This window comes from Epargyreus clarus, unplaced genomic scaffold, assembly GCF_041222505.1.
Source record: "Epargyreus clarus isolate Ecla_fem2 unplaced genomic scaffold, WU_Ecla_fem_2.2 ptg000023l, whole genome shotgun sequence".
Lineage (NCBI taxonomy): Eukaryota > Metazoa > Arthropoda > Insecta > Lepidoptera > Hesperiidae > Epargyreus > Epargyreus clarus.
This window is the reverse complement of record NW_027332230.1, coordinates 921,041-936,120: the sequence shown is the minus strand read 5'-3', so window position 1 is coordinate 936,120 and position 15,080 is coordinate 921,041. Positions and strand designations below refer to the sequence as shown.

Sequence of the window (15,080 nt, the reverse complement as noted above, 5' to 3'; positions counted from 1 at the left end):
CATAGACATTTGGGTAGTGGGTAGTGTGGGACGCTGGCTTTGATCTGGATGAGGCGCGTTTTATGTACTTTATTTTTCACAGAAACTCGTTAGCTGTGTGCACGTATTTCAACGGAATGTCAGGACATGCTGTCACATGATACGCATGATACTCTATCACATCATGACTATGGAATTTGAAATAAAAATATTTCTATATTGGTTTGCGAATCTATCATCATATTGGCAATTAAATAATTGAATAATAGTCAGTATTCCGAGAAAGTTAAGATTTTTTGTAATACTTACTTACTAATCGAGCATGCAGTCCATCTGATAGGAAGTAGAAATTTCCGTCCATGGTAATTGGTTTTAACACCACAGGGGGTCAGCAACATCACATTATACCTACTGATCAACCCAGACTTGCCATGGTTACTAATAAATATAATTAATCTTACCAATAGTTCAAAACTTGACAATATACCTAGAAGACTCTTAAAGGCACTTTAGTATACAATAAATGGTTAACATTGATTACTACTGACGGGCGTGAGTTGGAATGCACAATAAGTGTCTCACCATTACAACACACAGAGCACAGCGTGTTAAGCGCTGCTGTGTAAACTTTAAGCTCGTATTAAACAACGAAATATAGTTTATATTACTGTGTTTACGTGTGTTTGTAGAACATTGTATCTTGAAGCGACAATAGTGCCCGTGACGTAATATTTTGGCGTAAAGTCGCAGACGAAGGCTAGTGTTCACGTACGAACCTTGGCACCGCTCGCACCCCGTGACGTCAGCGGAGAGGGGAACTGTGCTAGGCGTATCACACCAGTAAATCTTATGAGGAAGCCATCCAAGTGCAGCTACATTTAGAAACCTACTTACGAGAACAGATAGCTATAAGCATGTGTTACTTTAAGAAAAGAAATAGTAAACGTAGGAAACTATTTAAGAAATAGTGCCTTAGTATTGTGACTTGAAAAAAAAAAGAAAAAGTAATTAGTTAATAGGTGGTTAATGTCACATACATTTTAAATACATGCCTGAGATTAATAGCTACGTTAATATCTTAATATAAGTTGTTTTTATCCTTTTAACGTCATTTTTATAGTATAAAAATAGCTGACGCAGTCGCTCTCATGGTAAGCGATGACTGCCGCCCATGGACAGCTGTAATCAACCCCAAATAAGATAAAAGTTCTACCTAAAATCGCTCAAAAATGCGTTACTGCGCCTGAGGACGAAGTTGAAACACTTCGAATAAGTTCGAATAATTGTTGATTGTCACCATACAAATCCTTTTCCAATTTGTGATGTACCTAAATAGAATGTGAAACGAGAAGCAAATACAAACATAATGCGAGGATTACGTTAACTAATTGTTACGTTAGATGTTACAATTCTCTCGTTTGTTAGTTTAATTAAATTCTGCATTCGTTTGGGAGATTGACTACTTCGTGGTTAAACTCAAATACCACCATCCCCACACTAATTTCAAACTATAGTTGTTATGGTGTTAAGCGCCGCTGTAGTTTGAAGAGTATGACAAAGATACATATTAAATATTTAAGGTTTGTAGACCTCCGTTTGCGGTTCGACTCCAACGGCACCACCGCCACACCTATGTCTGCCTCATCACAGCAGCGTTAAGCATTGCTGTGTTCTGGTCTAAAGGGTGTGGTAAGATAGACATACTTTTCCGGGCATTCCAGCTTAGTCCTCAGGGGTAGCGACGCATCTGTGGCCAATGTCATGTGGAATATCAAATCAATGTCTACGAGCGGCAGTAGCCACTTATCATCAGATGGACTGCGTGCTCGTCTGCTACTCCTATATTAAAAGATACACAAGGTTCCTACTTAGTTGTAAGGCGTATTAACGCTTTACGTTACAAATATATTTTTGGATTTTGTAATACTCACTGTTTACTTATATCTTGAATATTAATCTTAATGAACTCACTAAAATTACATCTACGACGAAATAAGACAATGTCTGATGAAGAAAGAAATTAACTGGCTGCATTAAAAGCCTCAAGCATGCTCGTAGCGACCGACTCTACGAAAGCAACTCGAAACTGAATGTTATTCGTAGCATAATTAATATCTCTAATGGCTGCTTCGCTTCAGCCACGAATAAATTTAACTCTAAATGTGTTTCAAAATGGAAGCTTACATCTTAATTTAATAATAACATCACTTAATAATTGTTTCCATATTGGTATATTATTTTACAAACAGCTGAATATACAATTATTAGTCAAATTCATAAAAGACTCAAACCAAATCTAAATACACCATTCAAGTGTGTGCGTGGCCGGGTATCGAACTCGGAGCACTAAGTAATATTAAACGTTGTGTTCTCACATAAATAAAAAAATGTTAAGGGTGAACTACCCTTATCACTTAGGGGTATGAAACATAGATAGTAGCCGATTCTCAGACCTACTGAATATGCATATAAAATTTGGTGAAAATCGGTAAAGCCGTTTCAGAGGAGTACGGTAACTAACATTATATACCTACACATATTAAGTGAATACTTACTTACAAAAAGAAAAATAAGTTTTCGAATAACATTTCTAAGTTATTCTTTGAAAAGATGACTTAGTACTTAATTCTGATTTTCATCCGGGTAAAATGATAAATGTAAATAAAATTTCCAGGTTGGAAGCGAGAGTCTTTGTATTTCCATGGCACCCATGAGACGGTGATTCTTAATATCAGTTATAAATTATAGATTATCACTGAAGCGTAAAAATTCAAATTTATATTAAAAAGTAAAATTTGAACCAAACTTTTATTCAAACAAAAAGTGTGCTAAAAATAACTCAGAACGAAAGGTTTAATTTCGCAGCTTGCCCTGTTAACACAAGTATTATAATACGTAAAAATACGCTGAATAAGTTAGCGAATTTAACTGAGACTTAAATTTAACGGACCGTGGAATATTTTCCTTGTTCAAGTTACCAGCTGAATTCGTGTTACTAGCCGCGCGGGTCCACGAACAAGGAAATAAATTATTATAATGGAAATTTATATTATAAAGGAATTATAAAAGGAAGCTATTATTACAATGTTATAAATTATCAGTATCTCGGCAAACGTTGACGAAGTTTATATAGGAAACTTCGCTACAGAGAATAATTATAACTCCCACATTTAAATATCTGTAGTTAACTCTAAATTAACATATAAGTATATTAGTGATAGTTGTTCTTGTAGAACTATTATTAAACAGTAGTTAGTCGTAAGTAGTAAGCAGATTGCGATAAACTTTTATCCCCGAAGGTGCCGTATCTAATGTCACGAAATTGCTTTAAGTAACTATGATAACGGATACACTGCCACACCTAATTCTGCCTAATAACAGTAGTTAGCGCTGCTATGCTTGGGTTTGTAGGGTGTGGCTAGAGAGATTTACTTTTCCGAGACCTTCCAACTTAGTTCTCAGGGGTAGCAACGCGTCTGTGACCGATATCATGTACAAATCTAGGGTTGATTACAGATATACATAGGCGGCAGTAGCCACTTACCATCAGGTGGAATGCATTCTGCATGCAAAAAATTACAATTAACTTCGATACTTACTTTCACTCATTACTTTCACTACCTTATGATCACTAGAAGTTTCATGTTTTATCAAGTGAATGGATAAAGTCTATGTGAACGAATAATACTATGAAGTAAAATTTAAATACATTTAATAAAAGTTTCGGTCGCATCCTAGTGTTATCTCAATTATTTCAGCGCTAAGCATGTAATGTCACTGCTCTAAAACTTTTTAAACAAAAAACACTGTTAATATCGACTTATCGTACAGAAAAACAAAAATGTATATACATACTTTAATCTCAGTACTGTAAATTAATTAGAGTTCAGAACTTTTAATAAATAACAGACGAACTTCAATCTCGTCCTTTAACATTAGTAGATCTAGACTGCTAGATATAAGTAAGAACTATTATATTAATTAATTAATTAATTACACGGTGCTTAGAAAGTTTATTACTTTGGGAGTTCTAGAAACTTTCTGTCTAATTATCTCAACTGGAGTTATTCCAACTGAGTTTGCGAAGAAGTTCCACCGCGGCTTCATACACAAACTTTTCATAATGTAAATTGTACCAGTAAATGTTTAAACGTTCTACGTATTCGTAAACGCTTATCTTAATTCTAGCACTTATCTCAATGCCGTACATGATGGAATTTTTCGAATAAATTTATCTATTAAACTACCAGTTCGGTGTGGTAAGAGAGACATTTATCACAGACGTTCATACTTAGTCCTCAGGGGTAGCACTGTAACCGACCGTAGGTAGGAATCATACATTATATGGGCTCATTTACAAATATCTATACTATACTGTTAAAACTACTATACTGTTAAATAGTTAAAACGTATATTTTCATATATATTTATTACTTGCAAAATAGACACATTTTTTGCTGCACAATAATTTAATAGCGCGAAGATACTCATGGTTCGAGTACGTAGACAACAACCTCCACACTTATTTCTGTCTTAAACCAACAGTGTTAAGCTCAGCTGTTGTTTTAACGTTTGATGCTCGCCTTCTACTCCTGTTTCATAAAACAAGCCGATCTTCGCAAGAATGTCAAGTGGCTCACGAGGCTGCCGAGAGATTTCATTTTGAAATTACTTTGCAGTATAATTAGTCAATGTTTGCTGCTTGCATCTTAACGATCTATAAAACAATTTTTACAATTGTCTTTGTGCATGAGCTATTCTTGTAAATTAAAGAAACAACTTGGCACTGATCAAATTTTCTGTAAGATTTTAAAGTTTTACGTAGAAGGTTTTCATCTTATAGTTTTTACTCAATAATTTAAAAATGAAATATATTTTATATAAATGCCTAAAGAATATGTTGGCTTCGCTAGATCTGAGTGCGAATATTTTTAATGTAGCTATGAAATATAGTGTAACATTTAAAACATAGAGCATGACCGTGGAAATGTTCTCTTTTATCGAAAAACTATTACAAAACGGAAGGCAATAGACACCTCCACTGGGTTACAATATCAAGTTTCGCAACAGCTACGCCGAGCTGTCAATATTTATCAAACGAAATTATGTCACTATTGGTTGTGGTCCTGATAGACATTTACGGTAGGATGCAACCCTTAATATTCGAGCCTCCTCGTCCTGCTCCTTTATCTATTTCATGAATAGTAAACGGATATTTGGTCGGAGTCCGAGTTCCGAGCTTCGGACAGCGGGCGCGCGTCACCGATGTCAAGGGTGCGAGCTTTTCCCGCCGCAGTACAAGCTTCCGCCGCGAAGGAGGCGCACGCCCGCCGCCCGCCGCCCGCCCCAACACGTACATATCACGAACTTTTACAGCTTCAACTCAACTTATACAAATACCACAAACTAAAAGTACAGACAAATTATGCTGTTCCTTTTTGGAAGCGTTTTTTAGTGATGTTCGTCGTTTCTTAAAAATGGATTTCAGATTCACTTTTTTATCGACGGTGTTGAGATCAGCGGTAAGAATGTGACAAGTCTGGTTGTAAACAGTGGACGTAAATAGCGGTGCGTGGTATTGTAGCGATATGTAGGTCAAAGCCCGTTTCCATTTGTTCTCAAACAATGAATACTCCATGAGTATCTGTTTTAAGTATATTTTCGTTCTACCCTTGAAACAATTGAAATTGACACTGAAATTTCTTTCAGTGACTTAATTTACATGTGAAAGGTTTTCTACAAAACATGAATAGTATTAATCAGCGGTAGCTTTCTCCTATACGAAAATATTGTTTATTTGCTGAATTGTTGTTATGTTTGTTCAAATTTAGTACACCTACCTGTTATTATTTATAATTATGTATATTATTAATTATTTATATGTCTTGATAACGATGCTTTTGCACTACACAGTACACCTCTCAAGAATCTGAAGCACTAACAGCTTCTCATAAATAACTGTTATGGGAAAATCGTATAAGCATTGTTTTTTTTAAGCGTCTACATAGATAATATTGGCCACCGTCGATATTGCATACAATTGTCTGCAGTTTTCCATTATAATTTAGTGATAAAAGAGTGTTTAAAATTGGTAACTGTGACCTGAGCAAAAAATTAATAAATGATCTATTTGTACACAAGCAAACGTAAGAAATTAGTCGTAATTTTAAGATCAGCGAAACGGTGGCGACCCTAGCCATTGGTCACGTCACTATTTCCTTCTGTCATGTTAAGTTCCGAGTTCGATCCCCGGTTAGACACATAAATGTTTTTATTTATTGATCCAAGGTGTTTACTTTATTGTTGTCACTGAGTCCTGGAGTCCATGGTTTGTGTAGTAACCATTTAATAACATTATTTACTGAAAAGTTTTATGATTATATTGTTTACACACACATATAAAATAGTATTGAGGTGATACAACACAAACATATCCAACACGTGTCTGCGTTTATTATTAAACAGACATAAATTATTAAGTACAGAAAAGCGATTTTTATCGACAAAGTTTTATGTTTCGTTGTACACCTTCCGTTTCATGTTACACTTCAATATATAACGAGTTACTTTGAGCTTTATTCGCTCTTTTCAAGACAAATATAGAAATAAAATAACACACATTATAATAAATGATTATCTGTTGTACTCATATAGAATGTCATCGCGAAAACAAAGTCTAGGGTTTTCAATTTTAACGGTTAGGTTACTGCAAAAAAATACGTGAAAAAAGTCACGGCAGATGTTAGTCAATTTTATTTTTAGCGCGATTGGTGTAAAATAAAATGGTAGGCTATAAATAATCATGTGTACGTGATACGATACTCTGCACTAAACTACGGCGATAAAAACTACGATCTTCCGTAAATTAAACAAATATTCGCTACAGGGACATGTACATTGTACGGACCCCTAGGCTCCATTAGAAGTCCCCAAATATATCTTATATATAAAATTCTCATGTCACAATGTTAGTTACCGTACTCCTCCGAAACGGCTTTACCGTAGGTTCAGTAGGTCTGAGAATCGCCTACTATCTATTTTTCATACCCCTAAATGATAAGGACTGTTCACCCTTAACATTTTTTTATTTATATGGCAACACAACGTTTGCAGGGGCAGCTAGTTTTTTATAATATTGAAGTGGCAATCTGTCTATCCTATGGTAAGTGGCTACTGCCATGCATGAACTTCTGTAATGAACCCAGATAACATAACACACCTTTTTTTTTCGAGCGGGAAACCTTCAAAAGGTACCCGACGACGTGGGAGCGACGCCGGGTTATGTGAGATTTTTACCGCACCAAAACTCCCCTGGTGGCCGTCCTCAGCGCTTGTTGGAGAACTCCGGGATCTCCAACGGAACACACCCGGAGTCCTCCAAGCGCGATGCCCGGATCGGGCTCTGCTCTGAGGGAGCGTTCGTTCCTCCCACAACATCTGGTGATTACGACAGTATGCGACCACTCATACCGCCGTCCATCCCGGGGTAGCTTACTGGACGTTTACAGCTCCCACTCTTGCCACCCGAAACCCCGGAAGCCCCCTTTTAGTCATCTCTTACGATAGGCAGAGGATACCGTAGCCCTACCGTAGTCCCGGAACTACAGGGAAAAAGATAAGACACCTACCACAGGCCAACCGCAGGCGCGTAGCTATCCCTGAGGACTAAGTTGGAACGCCTTGTTTAAGCATGCCTCACCAGATATGATGTTATCTAAGTGAGATAAATCAAATTTGTAGTTTGTAAAGCGCTAGTATGAAATGGCACTTGCGTTATAAGCCATACTTATAGTTGCTGTCGAGGCTGCGCGAGTGTTAATCCCACGCAAATTGTTTAGCATGTTGTCGTGTAAAGTGTTTACTTCTATATCGTTTTATATGATAAGAGCAGCAAACAACCGTCCAGTAACCAGGGGTTATTGTTGCTCATGTCAACTTATTAAGAAATCCATATAAGTCATCCAATCATAGAATATCTTAAGATTAGAGGCTTGAAGTCCACTATTGAGCAGACCTCTTCTTACCTTACCTCTCCTTACGAGGGTGTTGCTGTAGTTACCGTCAATAACTATTAATGGATAGATAAGGAATATACTGTTATCTGTCTCCTAGATCCCATCGACTCTCAAAGACTTACGCTTTCATCTTCTAGTTTGAAAGTTTATCGATACAAAATTACAGTCTACCTACCGAGAACCTAAACCTAAATATTACTTAGTGCTTATCACAGTAATTAATCCAATTGGCTGGCCATATACTTGTTTCACACTTTTATAAAATATTCTTTATAACAAATCCTAAATATGTCAACGAAGTCTGATTCTATTATGCAGCATAATAACGTTCTCATTTTTCCATAAATGTTTACCATTATCCATTTAGGCCTAAAAGAAAATATCTAAAAGTCTACATACTTAAATCTTAAACGAATTACTTTTATGTAGAAAGAATCCATTATCCGAAACACTCACGTGGCTACTGTAAGTACCTACAAGAGAAATATCTCAGCGCTGCGAGCTGAGTTCATTATGTTTATTTTCTTGGAAAAATAATAAAAGTTATTTGCCGTTGAAACTTACCTACTTGACGTACTCGTGCAGGTAAAGTGGAACTGGAACATTTTCCACAGCAATAGAAATGAAAATGTGACCTTTAGTCCTTTGCGAATCAATTTCGCAAATCATAAGAACATTGTTCACCTCCGCCCTTTTTAAATCTCATTACGTGGTACAGATTGCTTCCTACGCTAGTGGCGACGCCTAGGGTGTTCTCCACCTCGCTGTCCCAGCGTGAGACAGGGGAAGGAATCCATTTAAAATGATCTATTCCCCCATAAGGATTAACGGTTTTTTCCGGAAATATGTAAGCACTCATGATTGTTGATGTGAAACATCTATAGCCGCACGTAAAAAAGATTTCTGGCGTGGCGACGATTACCTTTAACTACATAGACAAATGTTCTATAAGGGACAGAGCTATTAGAACAATGTGATAAAAAAAGACAACTAGTGTTTGACCTTGCGTTTCAAGTGTACGCAAACGTAAATATTGACCATGGAATATAGTGACCAATGATTACTTCAGTCAAAACGGGACATCGATTTTTTTATGTCAAATACTTTTTACTTGAAAAAATATAGTTAGAAATAATAAAAAACACGCTTTTATGATAAAATTAACTAAAAAGTAGAAAATAATTTTCAATCTAGGAATCATTTAAGGAAAAGTAAATAGTATAATTGTGCAAAAAATGTGGGGCGCTTTATGAAAACTGATAAATGGAGCACCCCATGTTTTTTTCACAATTATAATATTTACTGTTACTTAATTGACAATGGCAACGGTTCATTTCGGAGACAACGGCACGAAGCATCGAAAAAAGGGACTGTCCCGTTAAAAACGGGACGTATGGACGTATATTTCTCATTGATACTCATGCTTGTCAAAGACAATGAAATAATGGAACAGAAGGTAAAAAATGTCCAGAACTGTCGATAATAGTTTTAGTACATCGTTTACGTAGAAATGTTATAGTACAGTTTAACTAAATAAATTATTATTATATAAATATATAATTTGATGAAAGAATGTATCTATACAGATGTATCGACTGGTTTAAAATATACGATTTAAAAATTGTTTATATTTATTATCGTATATTAGTAAAGATTACTCACTCCTAACAAGAAAATGTACCCAGTTTTGAGAATTGCAATAGTTGCGTAAAAAAGTTTTACCACGTCTCCGTGCTAAAATGTCCCTAAAATATTTGAAATAATTATTTATCTATTATGTAAATTACGCAGTATTAGTTATTTATTTGTAAATTTTCTCTAAAAATGTTTTTATTTGTCAAGAATTCAAAAAAACTTACTAATAAGCCGTTTGTGGCTTCATTCAATTTCAAGGCGGCGAAGTATCTTTACTAATTTATGTTTATTATTTTCAGTTTTATTTTACACACGACCATTAATTGCAAAGTTGTGTACATTTTATAAATGTACTAGCTGACCCAGCAAACATTGTGTTGCCATATAAATAAAAAAAATGTTAAGGGTGAACAACCCTTATCACTTAAGAGATATGAAAAATAGATAGATAGTAGCCAATTCTCAGACTTACTGAATATGCATATAAATTTTGATGAAAATCAGTAAGAGCGTTTCGCAGGAGTACAGTAACTAACATCGTGACATGCGAATTTTATATAATCTTACCGTGGTCTTTTTGAGGATTAATTTCTGGCTATACAAAGATTGTTTATTAAATTATGTTTAGGTTAATTTATTCAATTAAAGAAATTTTAAAATACCGTATACTATCCTATATAAATTTTATGGTAATATTTTTTATTATTTACCACAGATATCGAAGAAAATTTAGAGATTAGGATACAGAATTTCCCATATATCGATTTTATTTTATTAAAATAAACTATAAAAAGTTATATTTTGACTAAAACACACTAATATAAAAATTAAGCAGTGGGATCTTAAACTATAACATACACGTATGAACATCGTGAGCTTCAATAAAATGTCACTTCTGTTCTGTTGATCTATGGTCATAGATCAATGAAAATTTTTTCATTGATCTATGACAGTTCAATTCAATCAATGAAAGTTTTTGTCAATGAAAGTGATAAAGACGCAAAATGCATGGTCATGCATTTTGCGTCTTTATCACTTTCATTGACAAAAACATACTTTGTCTCTTTCTGGTTACTCATGTAATCATGGCGGATCGAACACGAAAAATAAACAAAATTTAATAATTTCTCTTCATTTACGTGTGATAGGTGATTCCATGAATCTTGTTTCTTTTTCGAGCATAATTTTTGCATTTATGCATTGCACAAGAAGGCATTTTGAGGCTTAAAATTCAAAATAATGACGTTTAACGTGTTCAGTGACATTCGTGTGTATTACTACGCCGCGCGAGAGCGACTGGAGTCGTTTTAACTCGTTTTACACCACTTGACGTATTTTGTATGTTTTAAGTATTGCCCGCTTATTTTTCTGATAATAAAATGTCTGACCGTGATAATTTAGAGAGTGAAAGTGATCAGCCTTCTGCAAAGAAAGCAAAATCACACTATGACACACCATCAAGTCATCAGTAAGTTAATTATTTTTTGATGTGAAACATTTATAGCCGCACGTAAAACCGATTTCTGGCGTGGCGACGCATGCCGTGCGCAAAAATCGTAATATTTTATTTTATCATTATGACATATTTAGTTCCTATCACAATATGTTCTTTTCTGCATATTACTTTTACAAAATAATGTCGATGTTTCACATCTGCCAGGCGTCCCGTGACGGCTCACATGTTTTTTTATTTTATTTATTTCTTTAACTACAATAGTAAGGGTATATTAAGCTTAAACTATTACCCTGTTTTTTAAGATAAATAGTGTGAAAGATCAAATTAATTTTACAAAATAGCTATTTTAACATTCTATGATGTACACACTTCTAATGAACTCCGTAACTCTCCGATCGAGGCTTAGCTCTAAGCGTCTAAGCTCAGCAAGTCTCCAGTGTCGCACAGCTAACTTAACTACCCCAATTTATAACTTATCGATGCTTTTACTGTCTAACGGCATTATGTTTATGTTAATATATTATTATATCATAATATACGTAAGTTTAATCAAATAACACTGATGAAATACTTAATGGCAATGTTTTCTAATTAATTAAATTATTTTGGACCTGATTAAATTGACTTACGGAATGTATGCTTTCCAAGCTTACTTAAATATAAGTTTTTAAAAAGCAGTGATTGCTTATTTTAATGTATGTATTATAAATTTATTATCACTACTTAGTATACCTTAAATCTCAAAGGAGTGTAAATCTACCAAGGCAATTAGCCAGCGCGGACCTTTCGCTGTGAGAGCTAGTTGACCCATGTCCAGTAAAAGGGCACTAATGGAAAAGAAATTATAATATTAAAGTGTTATAAAAATAACTCTCTAATATTAAACTACTTTTACTTGTACTTATGTTTTTTTTCAAATTTCATATGCGCTTTGCATCATTTAAGGTCACTTAATGCCCCAGTGCATTGTACAAATCTCGTAACAACACAGCACTTGCTCGGAATAATAAATTCAAGATGTAATTCGTTTTCATTTATCATCATACCACAGGCACAATGAATGTCAACGCTAAGCACAACAAAACATTAGGTCAAAGGTCATGATACTCTCTGACCGCAACAGACGAAGAAAAGGTTGCATTTATAAAGTTGTTACGCAAATTAAATGCTGAAAAGCTGAAATATATAGTACATCATGGGCGTAGCTATGGGTGTGTTAGTTACTTACACTAATAAATTGACGAATATGGACGTCTAGACTTTAGTCTAGGCTAGTCTTTGAAATATATGAAAAAAATCCTCTCTCTCGCCAATGCTAATTTTCTGAAATTTGTTGGCGAAAATAGAGATCTTCCTGTTTATTTTTTTTCCTTGCATATACCAATGAACAGGCCCATAAAATTAATAAAACACAATTTATCGTTCGTTACTATCGTTTTTTTTTTTCATTTTAGCGACATATTCAAATATTTTTGTTATGTACCTACACTTTTTCTATAATGTAATAAGTTTTAAAATATTATTGAAGTAGTAAGTTAAGAAGCTACGTTATCTAAATGGATATCGTTATTTTAGAATCAAATGTAAGTACGTAGTTCGCAAGCAACATGTAACTAAAAACAAAAACGTAAAGTGTAATAACTTCTAGTATGAAGTAATTGTCAAATGTCCATCTTTAGTAGGCAAAACATTAGATAGATTGAATATAAATAACGGCGAATATCGACAGCATCTCGAAATATAGCTACGATAAATCAATCTGTCATGTGTGTGACAGGGCAGGCTGTGCCGATTGTGCAGGCTTCGCTTATTGCTCATGTTATACTACAGAATGACATCATCATCATGAATGTCAACTTATCACTGATGCATTAATGCTTAATAGTTTTTAATAAGTAATAAGCTAAATCTATTCTAAGACTGACGGTTTAAGTTTTATATGGTCGCCAAGCGCAGTTTCATTGAATTCCTGTGAAAGGTGGTAGAGGCAATATGTTTCGACCGGGGATGTATTATCACCACATTCTAAATGATTGTGTATAATGTGTAAGCGTTAATTAATTTTGCGTTTCGGGGAATGCTGCCAGCTGACATACAAATTGTGTGTGAGGCGACTATCTTAATCATTAGAAGAGGCACTGCATCAGTGATCGGTTGCGAGTAGGTAAAACATGTTCTATATAGAACTCCATAAACAACAAGTTATGACCGTTATGACCATGTCCATGGTAGTGACCGATTAACACGAGGTACAAGATTGCAAGCTCTTTAGGTATCTATCATGTTTGTGAAAAATCTATCTGTGTTCTGGTTTGAAGGGTGTGGTAAGGGAGATATACTTTTCCGAGGCGTTCTAGCTTAGTCCTCAGGGGTAGCGGCGCATCTGTGGCCGACCTCAGGTAGGAATATCAAATCTTATCTGGGGTTGATTACAGATGTCCATGGGCGGCAGCGGCCACTTACCATTAGGTGGACTGCATGCTCGTCTGCTACTCTTATATTATAAAAAAAACAATACACTACGTAAATACAGAAAATTCTTGCGGGATATAAAAAAGATAAATTATAAACTTAATAAACTTGCAAATAATTTATTAAAATATATTGTTAATTAATTAGTCGTGAAGAAAATTTACTATCGCATCGTAAAGCGCTCGTTGCCCTCGCAGTGTCGGAAAACGTTTTCAAATTAACTCCACAGGAAGCCGCCTCCCAAGGGATCAATAATTCACGGGAACATCGCCATGTTACTTTCAGATATAATAATTATACTTTTAAGATTGTATATTGTGAAGAAGTTTACGAAGACGCTGTCTTCACTTACAGCTTCACACTAGGATTACATTCACAGTGAGTGCCATGAACATATAAAGACTAATACATATGTATTGTATCTCTTTATTGTTCAAATCTAGGGTTAACATATCCAAAATGAAATTGAAGTAACAAATGACCAAGCAGTTCCCTTGGCAGCCTTTGCTGACCATGAATATAATCAACCACAGATAGAATTGGAGTCCTATCTAAGTCCATAGATACGTAGATCCCATAACTTTGCGTAGGCACACATAGGTGCCATCGACTCGCATCGCAGACCTTCCGATAATGAAGTCGGTTAAAGAGGCCGAATATCCAACCACTAACCTTTCATTGTGTAAAGTGCTTTATAAATATTTAAAATCATTTTAATTACATTAGTAGAGTAACAAAACCACAAAACCGCGAAACCTTATGAATAATTTGCGTAGGGAATGCTCGGAGAACGATAATTAATTTTAGAGTAACTAAAACAAAACACTCGCGATAATATTATAATAACAACCCTGTGTTATTATAAAACATTATCATTTTATAGAATAACCATTCTTAAACAGATTAACGCGAATATTTAAAGTAAATGAATAGAAATAAGTAATATAGTAGAAGGAATATAACAGCGCGAAAAAAAAATATATTTTGTAATTATGGAAAACCACCACTTAGGCGCTAAACTTGTTTTTACTATACGAACAGTTTCGAGTGCAATAGAACCTTATTATAGAGGGCAACTAGACATAAATAATAAATTACATTTATTTTAAATTATAATCAACGGACCAACAAAACTATGTTTTTGGTTTCTAAAGCATATGTTGAATTTTCTTATGGGTTAAGTATAATAAGTACAAAATTAAATTGAGCATCAAACCCAGACCTACTTCAAATTCAAATAAATAGCAATTTTATAACTTAATAACGTTAACAAAAAGATTAAATCAAAATATTGTTACGTAGAACCTTAGTGCGAGCCCCACTCGATCATGGCTGGCTACTTAAAAAGTGTAAAAAATAGAAACGTTTTACAAAGTTAAACGTTTGTAGCGTTTAAAAATTCAGCAAAGCTCGCCTAAATTTGGAATTTTACATAAATGAAATAGTTTGTCACTGAAAACGTTACATTCAAATTTTCAGCAGGTATTTCAGTTACAAAATAATGAGTCGCGTAAATGTAATAT

General features: G+C 34.6%; 1 protein-coding gene across 7 annotated transcripts in view; it reads left to right on the top strand.

The window, feature by feature from the left end:
• The window catches only part of ATP8A (ATPase phospholipid transporting 8A1), a 103,058-nt gene that overhangs the window by 14,635 nt on the left and 73,343 nt on the right, over positions 1–15,080 (top strand). The window contains exon 1 of one of the 7 annotated variants that reach the window (XM_073085951.1): positions 5,303–5,501. The exons of the other annotated variants lie outside the window; for them this stretch is intronic. The gene's annotated coding sequence lies outside the window, so the exon portion shown is untranslated. Of the gene's footprint in view, positions 1–5,302; positions 5,502–15,080 lie in introns of those variants that run through there. 7 annotated transcript variants of the gene reach the window in all.